Below are 11,653 nucleotides of genomic sequence, written 5' to 3' on the forward strand. Positions count from 1 at the left end.
TCCTACAGTTCGTAGCCAGAGCAAACAGCAGAGAGAGAGCGAGAGCTAGGGCTAGACGGTGGCAACAACAATTGGTATACAGAGGGGCGATCACCAGCGATCATGGCGCTCGTCCCTCACGGCAGTGGCGCGGGCGGATCAGCGTCGATGGCGATGCCGATGCTCACGGTGGACAACTACACCGTCTGGGCCATCAAGGCGCAGGGCATCCTCGACGTGCACACCGTGTGGGAGGCGGTGGCGCCGGGCAATGCGGCGGTGAACGCGCGGAAGGACAAGACGTCGCGCGCGTTGTTGCTCGGAGCGCTGCCGGAGGACGTGTTGCTGCAGGTGTCGACGAAGCTCACCGCCAGGGAGGTATGGGACTCCCTGAAGGTGAGGTTCGTCGGCGCCGATCGGGTCCGCGCGGCGAGGCTGGCGACGCTGCGCGGCGAATTCGACCGCCTGAAGATGGTAGACGGCGAGGAGCTCGACGTGTACGGCGGGAGGCTCGCGGCGATGGTGGCGAGGTATGCCAACCTCGGGGAGACGCTGGGCGACGCGACGCTCGTCAAGAAGCTGCTGGATACGGTGCCGGATCGGCTCTTCCTCGTCGTCGCCGCCATCGAGCAGTTCCACGACGTGATGACGATGGCGTTCGATGAAGCGCTCGGGCGGCTGCGCGCGTTCGACGAACGAGTTCGGCGTCAATGGCAGGACAGCGGCGAGCAGGCGGACGGACAACTGCTCATGACGGCGGCGCAGTGAGCAGCGCGGGATCGGCGACGCGTCGGTGCTCGGGACGACGACGACGACAAGAGCGTGGCATCGAGCAGCGGCGGGAACAGGCACGGGCGCTGCTACAAGTGCGGCGAGCACGGCCACTTCAAGCGGGATTGTCCCCAGCTCCGGAGGGCACCAGCGGCGGAGCAGGCGCTGCTAGCGAACGCCGGCGTCGAGGACGGCGGCTTGCTGTAGGTCGTGGTTTAGGGGGTGAAATGTAGGAATAAGCCATGATGGGCATAGTCCGGCAGTATCCGACCATTGTATGGGCAGTGTACGTGGTGGTCTGTGTGTGCACGTCAAGCGCCTGGCGCGGACCGCGTCGGGCTCATGACCGATGTGTGTGCGTGTGTGTGAGTAGCGTTTGTTGGCGAGCGAGGGGGAAGCGTTGGAGTCGATCCCCGGCGGACGCGCATGACCCGGACATGTACGTGCATGTCGCGGGCGTGGACGGCGCGGGCCGGATCGGGCGCTCGGCGTGGTGGACTGGGACGTGGGTACGTGCCCGGCGAGTCCCAGGTATAAGTAGCCCCCCGTGCGTCGTAACAGATTGACTGATGTCTGAGTTCGTGCTCAGGTAAGAAAATCTATCAGCCGTTCGTGCGGCTGGCGGCGTACGTGCGCCGGGAAAAACTACCACCGTGTGCACTTGTGTCGTCTCCTTCCTTCTTTCTCCTTCAGTTAGTAGCCAGAGCAAGGAGCAGAGAGAGCGCGAGAGCTAGGGCTAAACGGTGGCAACAACAAAATTGACCAAAATATCAAGCCCATCCACTCACCACATCAGTGCATACCAGTGGTTACTTGGATGCTTCAAAATTCCTTTAAAAAACTTGCACGCTCCAAAGATGTTGCATGGAACCCTGACTACCCCTCAAGCATTTCACGTTGCACCTAAAACTCATCAAGGGAGGCATTATGATGGTATGGCGTGAAGTGGTTGACATGAACTCATGACGATACTAGACCACTCTCGGCCTGCATGCATTGTCGTGCAGGGCTCATATTTATATTGTCCGGTTCTTAGGCCTCTCTTTTGTTAGAATAAATTGAAGGTTATTGTCAATCATCCGAGGACCAAGCAATCACACGAGCACGACACCGAGATTTGTTAACGAGATTCACCGATATGGTTACATCTCCGGGGCCTGACTATGGGCGCTCCTCCCCATGACACCGCTGGACGCCGACACATGCCGCCGGCTTCCCTTGCGTTCCTGTGCTATTATGTTAGCATAGGTTACATCGCGTGTCTACCCCCGCTATATATGAGAGGCATAGGATACAAGTGTCCTACTTGGACACGACTCCATATCGTATCTAAACACAATACAACTACAAGTCCAGCTGTAACCTAACTTGTACACTATATTCGACACAACTCTAACAAACTCCACCTTGGCGAATATACTCCACTACCCTGGATTTATCCATGTGTCAAACTTCCATGTACATTGAACTTGACCTTACCCCATGAGCACCGCTGCTACTCCGAAGACTCCATATGACTTCACCTGCAACTTGTAGTCCCTTCTTTTCTTGACCACAGTCAATGGTCGAGCGAAAATTAAGTTCCACTTTACTCTAGTTTGTGCTCCCAACTTCCAGAGTATCAGTTCAATGCCATCACACACTGATCACTGACCTGCGTGAAAGTAAACAACTCACATATTGGGTGTCACACATAAGAGTTACCTGAACTCAACACCACCGCCCTTCCTTGACCGCCTGTCTGAAACTTGAAAAAATTTCTCCATTGCTTGTAGTCATCCCGAGTCAAATTCGCAGTTGTCTCACCACATGTATGACCACCAGAGCCCTGGCCCGTCTCCATGCCCCATGCATACCGCACGCCTCGCGGCTCCTACCGCGTCGAGCCTCCGCTGTCCCGGTCGAGTCTCACAAAAAATTACAACCGCTGATTCCGCTTCTTAGATCGCCTCAAGTCGATTCCCACTCCAACCACTGCGATCACTCTCTGCAGAACTCCAACGACACCTCCGCCTCCCTTAGATCAACGATGTACCTCCATCCAACCTAGCTCATGATACCACTTGTTATAATAAATTCGAGGCTATCGTCGATCATCCGAGACCAACCAATCACACGAGCACGACACCGAGATTTGTTAACGAGGTTCACCGATATGGCTACATCCCCGGGGCCTGACTATGGGCGCTCCTCCCCATGACACCGCTACAATACCGCACCAGGTCGCCCTGGACGCCGACACATGCCATCGGCTTCCCCTGCATTCCTGTGCTATTGTGTTGGCATAGGTTACATCGTGTGTCTACCCCCGGTATATATGAGAGACCTAGGATACAAGTGTCCTACTTGGACACGACTCTATATCCTATCTAAACACAATACAACTACAAGTCCAGCTGTAACCTAACTTGTACACTATATTCGACACAACTCTAACATCCTTCATTTGGGCCTGAAACATGTGAGTGACAAAGAAGAAGAAATAATTCAAAATAGGAGGCCACCCACTCACCAGTGCATTTCAACCAGGTAGTGCATACGGATGTTAAGAAATGATCTCTTCCCAAATCCCTCCCATATTCGACAAAAGCCACTTCACATTCTATTGCACCTAAAAAATGTTGAGAGTGACATTTTGATGATGCTATGTAAAGTTGTTGAAAGGGGACAGTTCAATGCAAAATCTCGTTGAATCATCTCGAGCAACGTCCACCAATTGTTTCGTGATAACGAGTGTCCCCCACCCCCAACCAACATTTCGTAGTGGTATTTCAAATGATGCCACGTGAAGTGCTTGCTAGGAACCCATCGTAAGACCAAACTTGCTTCATGATAATCATATCTCCTGGTTCTTGCTCGGCATCTAGTAAAGCTTGATGCCACTAAGAGTCCCCCCAAACACTTCACATTGGCATTTCAATGCCTAGTGAAGTGCTTGTAAGGAACCCATGCTAAGACCAAACATACTTCATGTTGATAATCTCTTCTGATTCTTGGCTAGCATTGAGTAAAGCTTGGCATCACCAAGAGTTCCCCCAAACACTTCACATTGGCATTTCAATGCCTCGTGAAGTGCTTGTAGGGAACCGATGGTAAGACCAAACATACTTTGTGTTGATCATATCTTCTAATTCTTGGCTAGCATTGAGTAAAGCTAGGCACCACCAAGAGTTCCTCCAAACACTTCACAGTGGCGTTTGAAATAATGCCTCGTGAGTGCTTGCAAAGAACCCAAGGTAATACCAAACATGCTTCGTATTTGTCATCTCTCCTATTTCTTGGAGCTTGGCATCACCTAGAGTTCCCCCAAACACTTCACAATGGAGTTTGAAATAATGCTTCTTGAAGTGTTTGCGAAGTACCCACGGTATCACCAAACATGCTTCATGTTGATCATCTTTGCTGATTCTTGGCTGACATTAAGCATTGGCATCACCAAGGGCTCCCCAAACACTTCATAATGGTAGTTGTAATAATGCCTCGTCAAGTGCTGCTAGGGAAACCCACGGTAATACCAAACATGCCTCATGTTGATCATCTCCTCTAGTTCTTGGACAACATCGAATAAAGCCTGGCGTCACCAAGAGTTCCCCCAAACACTTCACAGTGGCATTTGGAATAATGCATCGTGAAGTGCTTGCAGGGAACCCACAGTAAGACCAAATATGCTTTCTGATGACCATCCCCTTTGGTTCTTGACTGGCACTGAATAAAGCTTGGCATCACCAAGAGTTCCCCCAAACACTTCATAGTGGCATCTCAAATAATGCCTCATGAAGTGCTTGCAAGGAACCCATGGTAAGACCAAACATGATTCACCATTAGCGCAACTCTTGTGATATGTGGTTCTCAGCCCATTGATGCATCTCTCTTATGATATGTGGCCAATGTCTACTAAATGCTTGGTGACACCAAGAGTTCCCCCAAACACTTCAGATAAGTTCTTGAAAAGACACATCCTGAAGTGCTTGAAGAGAACTCCCGGCGAGGCCAAACTCGATTAATCCCCACATACCCCCATCATAATGTATATGGACCTACCACTACAATTTCCAAAGCCCAAACACTCTCAAATCCTATCGATGTTGTTGGTTGCCACCCAGAGTTCCCCCAAACACTTCACTATGCAAAGCTCTATATCCCCGCATTATGCACTTATAAAACAGTGCCAATGCAAGAATGAGGCAAAAGCTAGCTAGCAACTGAAGTGGTTTGAGGAGAACTCCAGGTGACAACAAACCAAACTAGCTAGAGAGAACTCATGTTCATCTCCTGGACCACACTTCGCTTGTTTAATCTGATCTGCTGATGAGCGCATACGCCGCTGCTATTTATAAGTGTAGGAAAGACTAAAGATCTAGTAGCAAGTTTGTTGCCTCCTGTGGGACTGTGGTGTGCAAATGCAGTACATGATCTTGGTGTTGGATCGATGAACCTGGCAATGCACCTAGCCGTGATGCAGCCTAGGTTAGAATGAACGAACTAGCTATAGAGGCAAGGGAATCTCGTGAGATGTGGCCTCTTCTGCAGCTCCGCATCGTGCAAAAGCTCATGGAGTAAAGATGCGTGCCCAGCCTGCAAATTCCTTATCTCCTGCAGCTACCTAGCTAGAGATCAGCGTCGTCGGCAACGTCTCTCGGTTTCTGTCCACGGACATTTCTTATCAGCACATACATGCAAAGGGGGTGCAGTGCAGGGATCACGTTATAATTATCATTATCATCCCATGCAACTGGTGCAAAGCTTCAGCTGGCCAGTTGTAGGGACAGGGACCAGACATACGTGGTGGCCGACGGATCCCGGGCGATCTTTGCTAATAATTTGGTGCAGGAAAATGCTCCATACATCTCATGGGTGGATGTTTCCGTTGCAGTATCTTGATAAAGGCAGTAGCTCATAAGGAACTTTGGTAGAAGAAAATTAAAGTGATCACTAACTTACGTGGTAGAAGAGAAAATGTATTTTTTCGTGTGAACGTTTCACACTGTTATGCAGCACAGGGCAAGGGTTATGTGCACCACCACTACTTAACCACGTGACACATGTGGTAAGCAATCCAAACAATTCAAAAAAATGTACACCACTACTTGATTAGAAATCGCAGTGGTTACGTACAGTCTATAAACAGTGGGTTCAGTACCTTGATGACCTACTAATGTATATATTAGTGCTAGTACTACTTTTCACAGACAGTGGCTTCTTTGAAATGTGCCGTACGTCAGTCTGCAGGAGAATCCATGTTGAGAACATAAACGGAGCTAGTGTGGAGATGATCTTGTAGTAGTGACTTTGGAGTATGAACTGAGTGTGGGATCATCACACATAAACAAGTACGTATTTCACTTGTCTTTTGCGGGTCGGTGTCTGTAACCGGTGGAACGTACATGTTCGTCAGTGGTGTTTATTGAACTAAAAGCCAGCTAGTTGTTGAGCTGTTACACACACAAATAATGATAGAAGGACACATTTGGCAACCCTGATGCCGGAACACATGGACCTAATCTAGTCTTTTCCATCAGAGAACCTGTCTGCTCTGGTCCAATGGGCTGGCTAGTTGTCTCATTGTGCATGCGTGACTGTGTAACATATGGGCAAGCGGCATAAAGAGAGGAGAAAGAAAAGGCAACACACTATGTGAGGTGCCACCACATGATCGATATCTAATATTCCCAAATCCCAAAGGCCATACAACAGAGCGAAAAGCTAGCTACAAGAAGGTGTCCAGGTTCAATGCACTCTGTAGATCCACATCGTTCAAAGTTCAGCGACCCAGATGATGGCCAGTTTCAAAGCAGGTGAGACGATCAGAGCTGCTTAGCCTCTGAAAGGGCATGGAGATGGAGATGCTTGGGGTATAAGTATCTTTGCAGAAGCGCGAGGATGATGGCGACGCGGCGGGAGCTTTTCTTCTTCCTCCTCATGCGGTAGGAGGAAGAGGAGAGGCCGTCGGCGTCTCGCATGGAGTTCCCCCATTCACACTTCTTGGCTGTCTAGTTCCTCGTCGTTCGTTCAGGTAGGGAGGGTTTTGTTCCTGTGATTCGCTTGTGTTATTCCTCGTGGAGATGGGGTTGTATCTTCTCCTTCTCTTCTTGCTGCGTGTTGTCGTCGCAGCTTGATTGTAGGAGTATGTTTGTTGTATCAGGGCATCTCGTCTCTTTTGGCCACTTCGTGTGTTTCTTTCGCCATGTGTTTTGATCAGATGAGCTCCGGAAATGCATGCATGCGTGTGTTTTTCTCGATGCGATGATGATTGTAGTTGCGGTGTCTGAACTTCAGAGCGTCACAGGAATGTACTCTGATCCACAGCGTTGTCGGTGACATCCAGGTTGCAATGGCAAATGTTGAGATTCACATGACACGATTAGCTCAGCATCAACTCGATCACCCATTCCACAGCAAACACGAGCAGCTCAAACCAATAAGGCATGCCATAAGCTAATTCCGTTCATTCCAGGGTGGCAGAGTGAAACAGGTTCAGCTAACCAAGCTACTACAGTGTTTCAACAGAATTTCTTCTCGGGCCAGAGGCAGATGCCCATGGCAGAAGATATCCTGCACTGCACGACCAGCTTCGCTCCATAGGAACACACCCGTCCAAGCTACGCAAACGCCACCGTCACAAAGAGTTCCACATAGCCACTACATGTCCATAACAGAGTTCAGTCTAGCAGACCTCCGTCTGGAACTTGAGGCATGCCCATGCTTAACAGCTCCTGGTAGAGCAGCTTGGCACTGTAGGCGACGGTGATCCTGACGATGTTCTCCGATGAGCGGCAGAACCTGCAGTAGGGGCCCCGGATCTTCCGCCCGCCCGCAACGGGCGCATGATGATGTTCAGGGTGAAGGGCCGCTCGTGGAGGTTGGCGGCCGTGCCATGGGCCAGCAGGCAGTCGCGCTCCACTCCCCGAACTTGACCCCGCCGAACCTCTTGTTGTCCGCGACCGGCTTCCTCGAGCGGGTGCACCGGCCCCGTGTTCCGGAAATTCACCTTGTCGTCTGCCATGTGGATCAGCCTCTGGAAGAAGGTGGGGCCCGCGAAGATCAGTGACTGCATCCTTTTGCCGGTTCGGCCGTTGAGAACACTTTCACCGAGAACTGGGTAGTACCCTAGTGGCAAGGGTCGCAGTGGCGCACCCTGCGACCAAAGGTTCGACTCTCGTCGGGAGCGGATTTGTGGCGTCTCATCCGGATGGGCTTTTTCCATAAAAAATTGTCCTGGGTGCTAGTATTCATGTATCTCATTTTTTTAGAGCACTTTCACCTCCACCTCTTGCAAACCTGAACCTGGAATACAACAAGATGCCCCAGTTTCAGACATTTAATAAAGCAATAACGCGTTACAGGAATGTAGCCTAAACTGAACTCTACTAGGGAAAACCTTATACACAGAATCTTAATAGTAGCGCTGGATAAAATAAAACGCTACTGTTACTTAGTAGTAGCGCGTGGCTGTAAAAGACGCTGCTGCTATCCTGTTAGCAGTAGCGCATGTTAGAAAAACATGTTGCTGCTAAGTTTGAACTGGGCGCACATGGCTAGCCCCATTTAGCAGCAGCGCGTATCCTTGTCCAGCGCTACTGTCATTCTTCGTAGTAGTAGCGCTTTTCTTCAACCCGCGCTGCTACTAACCCTAAGTTATCGTCCCCGCGCGGCCGACCCTCTCACTCTCCCTCTCATTCACTCTCCCCCGCACCCGCCGTCGTCCGCCGCCACCGCCGCCGCCCGACCACCATCGTCGCCCACCGCCGTGGACGCTCTTGCTCCTCCGGAACTGAGATAGTCCCTCCCTCCTCCCTCCTCCCCTCCCTCCTCCTCCCACCGCGCCCTCCTCCCCTCCCTCCTCCTCCCACCGCGCCCTCCTCCCTCCCCTCCGCCGGCAGCCCTCCTCCCACCGCCCCCTCCCCCTCCTCCTCCCTCCTCACTCCTCCCACCCCCTCCTCCTCTCTCCTTCCTCCTCCCACCCCCTCCTCCCTCCCTCCTCCTTCCTCCTCCGATCCCATCGCCCTCCCCCCTCCTCCTCTCTCCTCCCTCCTCCTCCTCTCTCCTCCCTCCTCCCACCCCCTCCTCCCTCCATCTCTCCTAAACCCTAAACCCTTTTTTACTGTTCTTGTATAATGTAGTTTTTTTTACTATTTTTTAGTAAGTGTTTAATAGAATTAGTAAGAAAATTAATATAACTAGTTTATTTTTAGTAAGAACTAGTTTTTTTATTTATAGTAAGTGCTTAGTTGAACTAGTTGAATTAATAGAACTAGTTTATTTTTAGTAAGAAAATTAATAGAACTAGTTTAGTTTTAGTTGTATTGAACAGAATTCTAGGTTGATTCGTTTTGAAGTGGACATGCCATATTTTGAACATGTCACATTTGTTGTTATTTTTTAGTTAAAGCAATTATTCCCGCATCGACGTCGACGATGCCTATCCCGCATCCTCGTCGTCGACTCGGCGGAGGAGGCCTGCTTGATCATAGGGGCCATGTCCGGGACTGGGCTCCGCCGGCCTGGTACTTGGAGGTGCTACCTTCCGGGGGGACAGCTTGGTGAGGAGCCAGCCCGTCGTTGACCCGGACCTTCTTTGGTGGCGGTCACGTGGGCCAGTGACGGTGCGGAGGCTTTCGTCCCCCGCGGAGGTGGTACGTCACCGTGTCAGCGAGGAGGACGAGCACGTCCGTCGGTACATGGTTGCGTTGGAGGGCAGGTTCGACAATACCTGGCAGGTTCTTCAGGGATCGCACTGGAGCTATGATCTTGTGATGGTTCCTTCTCTTTGGGTGTCCACCGCCCGCGCCGATACACGTCGTTCGCTAGGGTTTTAGCTGTATTAGTGATGTTATATGTATGATACTATTCGAGATGTATTAGTGATAATATTCGACGGTGTATGGACGCAAGAGATGATTTAGTTTTGCTTACTGAATGCTTGCTAATTTGAATACTAATTTATTTTATGATTTAGTTTTGCTTATTGAATGCACAAATTGGAGAACTACTCCTATTTTGAATGCTCAAATTGGAGAACTACTCCTATTTTGAATGCTCAAATTGGAGAGCACTATGCAAGGCGTATGTATTTGATTAGTTGATAGCTTATAGGTTTTTGGTTTTTGTAGAAATCAAGGAGCCCCTCCACCATCCCCGCTGTCGTCCCCGTCACCGACCCCCTCCGACCTCGAGGTGAGACCAGCCAAATCTCCATGTCAATATGAGTACATAACATATTTTGAAATGTTTTTGTTCATATTTTCAACCATTGAAATGCAATGACCATCAAGTTTGAATGCTCATATGATGTAGATATAAACATGTATATCTTGTGTTGCTCAAATAGGATATGTGTGTAGGAGATATGCCCTAGAGGCAATAATAAATGATATTATTTATCTCCAAGTTCATAATTATGTTTTATGTTCCATGCTATAACTGCAATGATTCTCGAGTCTGCAATATCCACGAGGCTCGGAGGAAGACTCATATGCACGTGTGGAATAATAAACGGTAAGAAGTATTCCTAGTCTGGCCTCTAAGACTAGCTCAAGTGTTGCATGATGGTTCTGTTTTCCTAATCATGGGCATGTCAATGCCAGCAACTTTGAGGGCACAATGTTAAGAGAACATTTGTGTTGAATCGACCCGGATTGATGTTATGCTATGAGATACATTCGTCACAAGTTAATGGTTTATAACACAGAGATAGTTAATGTTTGCATAATTCCTTAGACCATGAGAGTATCGAGTTTCTTCATGCTTGCTTCATGAACTTTGGGGTTTGTTAAACGTCATCCGTAACTGGATGGCTATTACGGCAGCTTGCGGGTTCATGGGAAAGTATGTTAATTAAATTGATAGCTCGAGATTGGGATTTGCTCCTCCGACGATGGAGAGATATACCCGGGCCCTCTTGGTGTTACGGTGTCCATCATCGTCTGGCCAGACACTTTGTGATTTGATCACGGGGATGCCGGAACACGAAACGAGAAAAGAGAACAAAACCGGTAACGAGGTAACTAGCATAGTGGACAAGTTGTTGATCCATGGGAATGCCAACATGTCTCACCTCGGGTATTTGTAACATATCGCGAAGCAACAGGAATAGCACACGGCAACTGGAGGTTCACTCGAATATTTATTCGTGTGGGTATAGGGGTCAATATGGGTGTCCACGGCTCCGATGTTGATCATTGATCGGAAGGGGTTCCGGGTCATGTCTATACTTCACCGAACCTATAGGGTCACACGCTTAAGGGTCATCTATCTACTGAATACTAGACAGGGAGTCTGAGAGAAAATCACCGAAAAAAGCTTCGGACACCGAAAAGTTTCGGACAGCGGAATCGTACCGCAGAGAGAGGTCATCGGATAAGTTTTGATGATACCGAAAAGTTGTTTCGGGATACACCATTAAGTAAAATTGGTTTCGGCACATGCCTGATAATTCTTGGAGGATGCCAGAATCATTCTGGAAGCTTTTTGGAATTTTTTGAGATAAAAACAGGAAATGTTCCGGAGCTGCCGGAGCCACTTCAGATGCGTTTCGCAGATGAAAATCACTAAAACCAGAATTGTTTCGGAACGCGTTGAAAATCATTTTAGTGGGTACTGGAAATGTTCTAAGCCCACATAAATATTTTCAGTTCGAACGGACGCTGAAAAATGTCGTCGTGAATAGTGAAAGTGCTTTTTGGGATAATTTTGGAGAGCCACCTTTTTGGACTTGGTCAAAGTTCTAGAAGGAAGTGGCTTACAAGGGAAGGAACCCCATTTGGGGGGGACCCCTAGGGGTGGCCGGCCATGGGTGGTGGAGCTCCTTGGAGCTCCACATGGCATCCCATTTTGTCCTTAACACCCTCATGTGTGACCTAATGCATGGGGGTTTTTGGTAATTTGTGGAGGCACACTACCCCTT

General features: G+C 49.4%; 1 pseudogene; it reads right to left on the reverse strand.

Moving 5' to 3' along the window:
* Positions 1–7,414: 7,414 nt before the first annotated feature.
* LOC123497413 (DNA-directed RNA polymerase D subunit 2b-like) lies at positions 7,415–7,879 on the reverse strand (annotated as a pseudogene).
* Between the last annotated feature and the right edge of the window lie 3,774 nt (positions 7,880–11,653).

The sequence above is a fragment of the Aegilops tauschii genome, chromosome 2 (assembly GCF_002575655.3).
Source record: "Aegilops tauschii subsp. strangulata cultivar AL8/78 chromosome 2, Aet v6.0, whole genome shotgun sequence".
NCBI lineage: Eukaryota > Viridiplantae > Streptophyta > Magnoliopsida > Poales > Poaceae > Aegilops > Aegilops tauschii.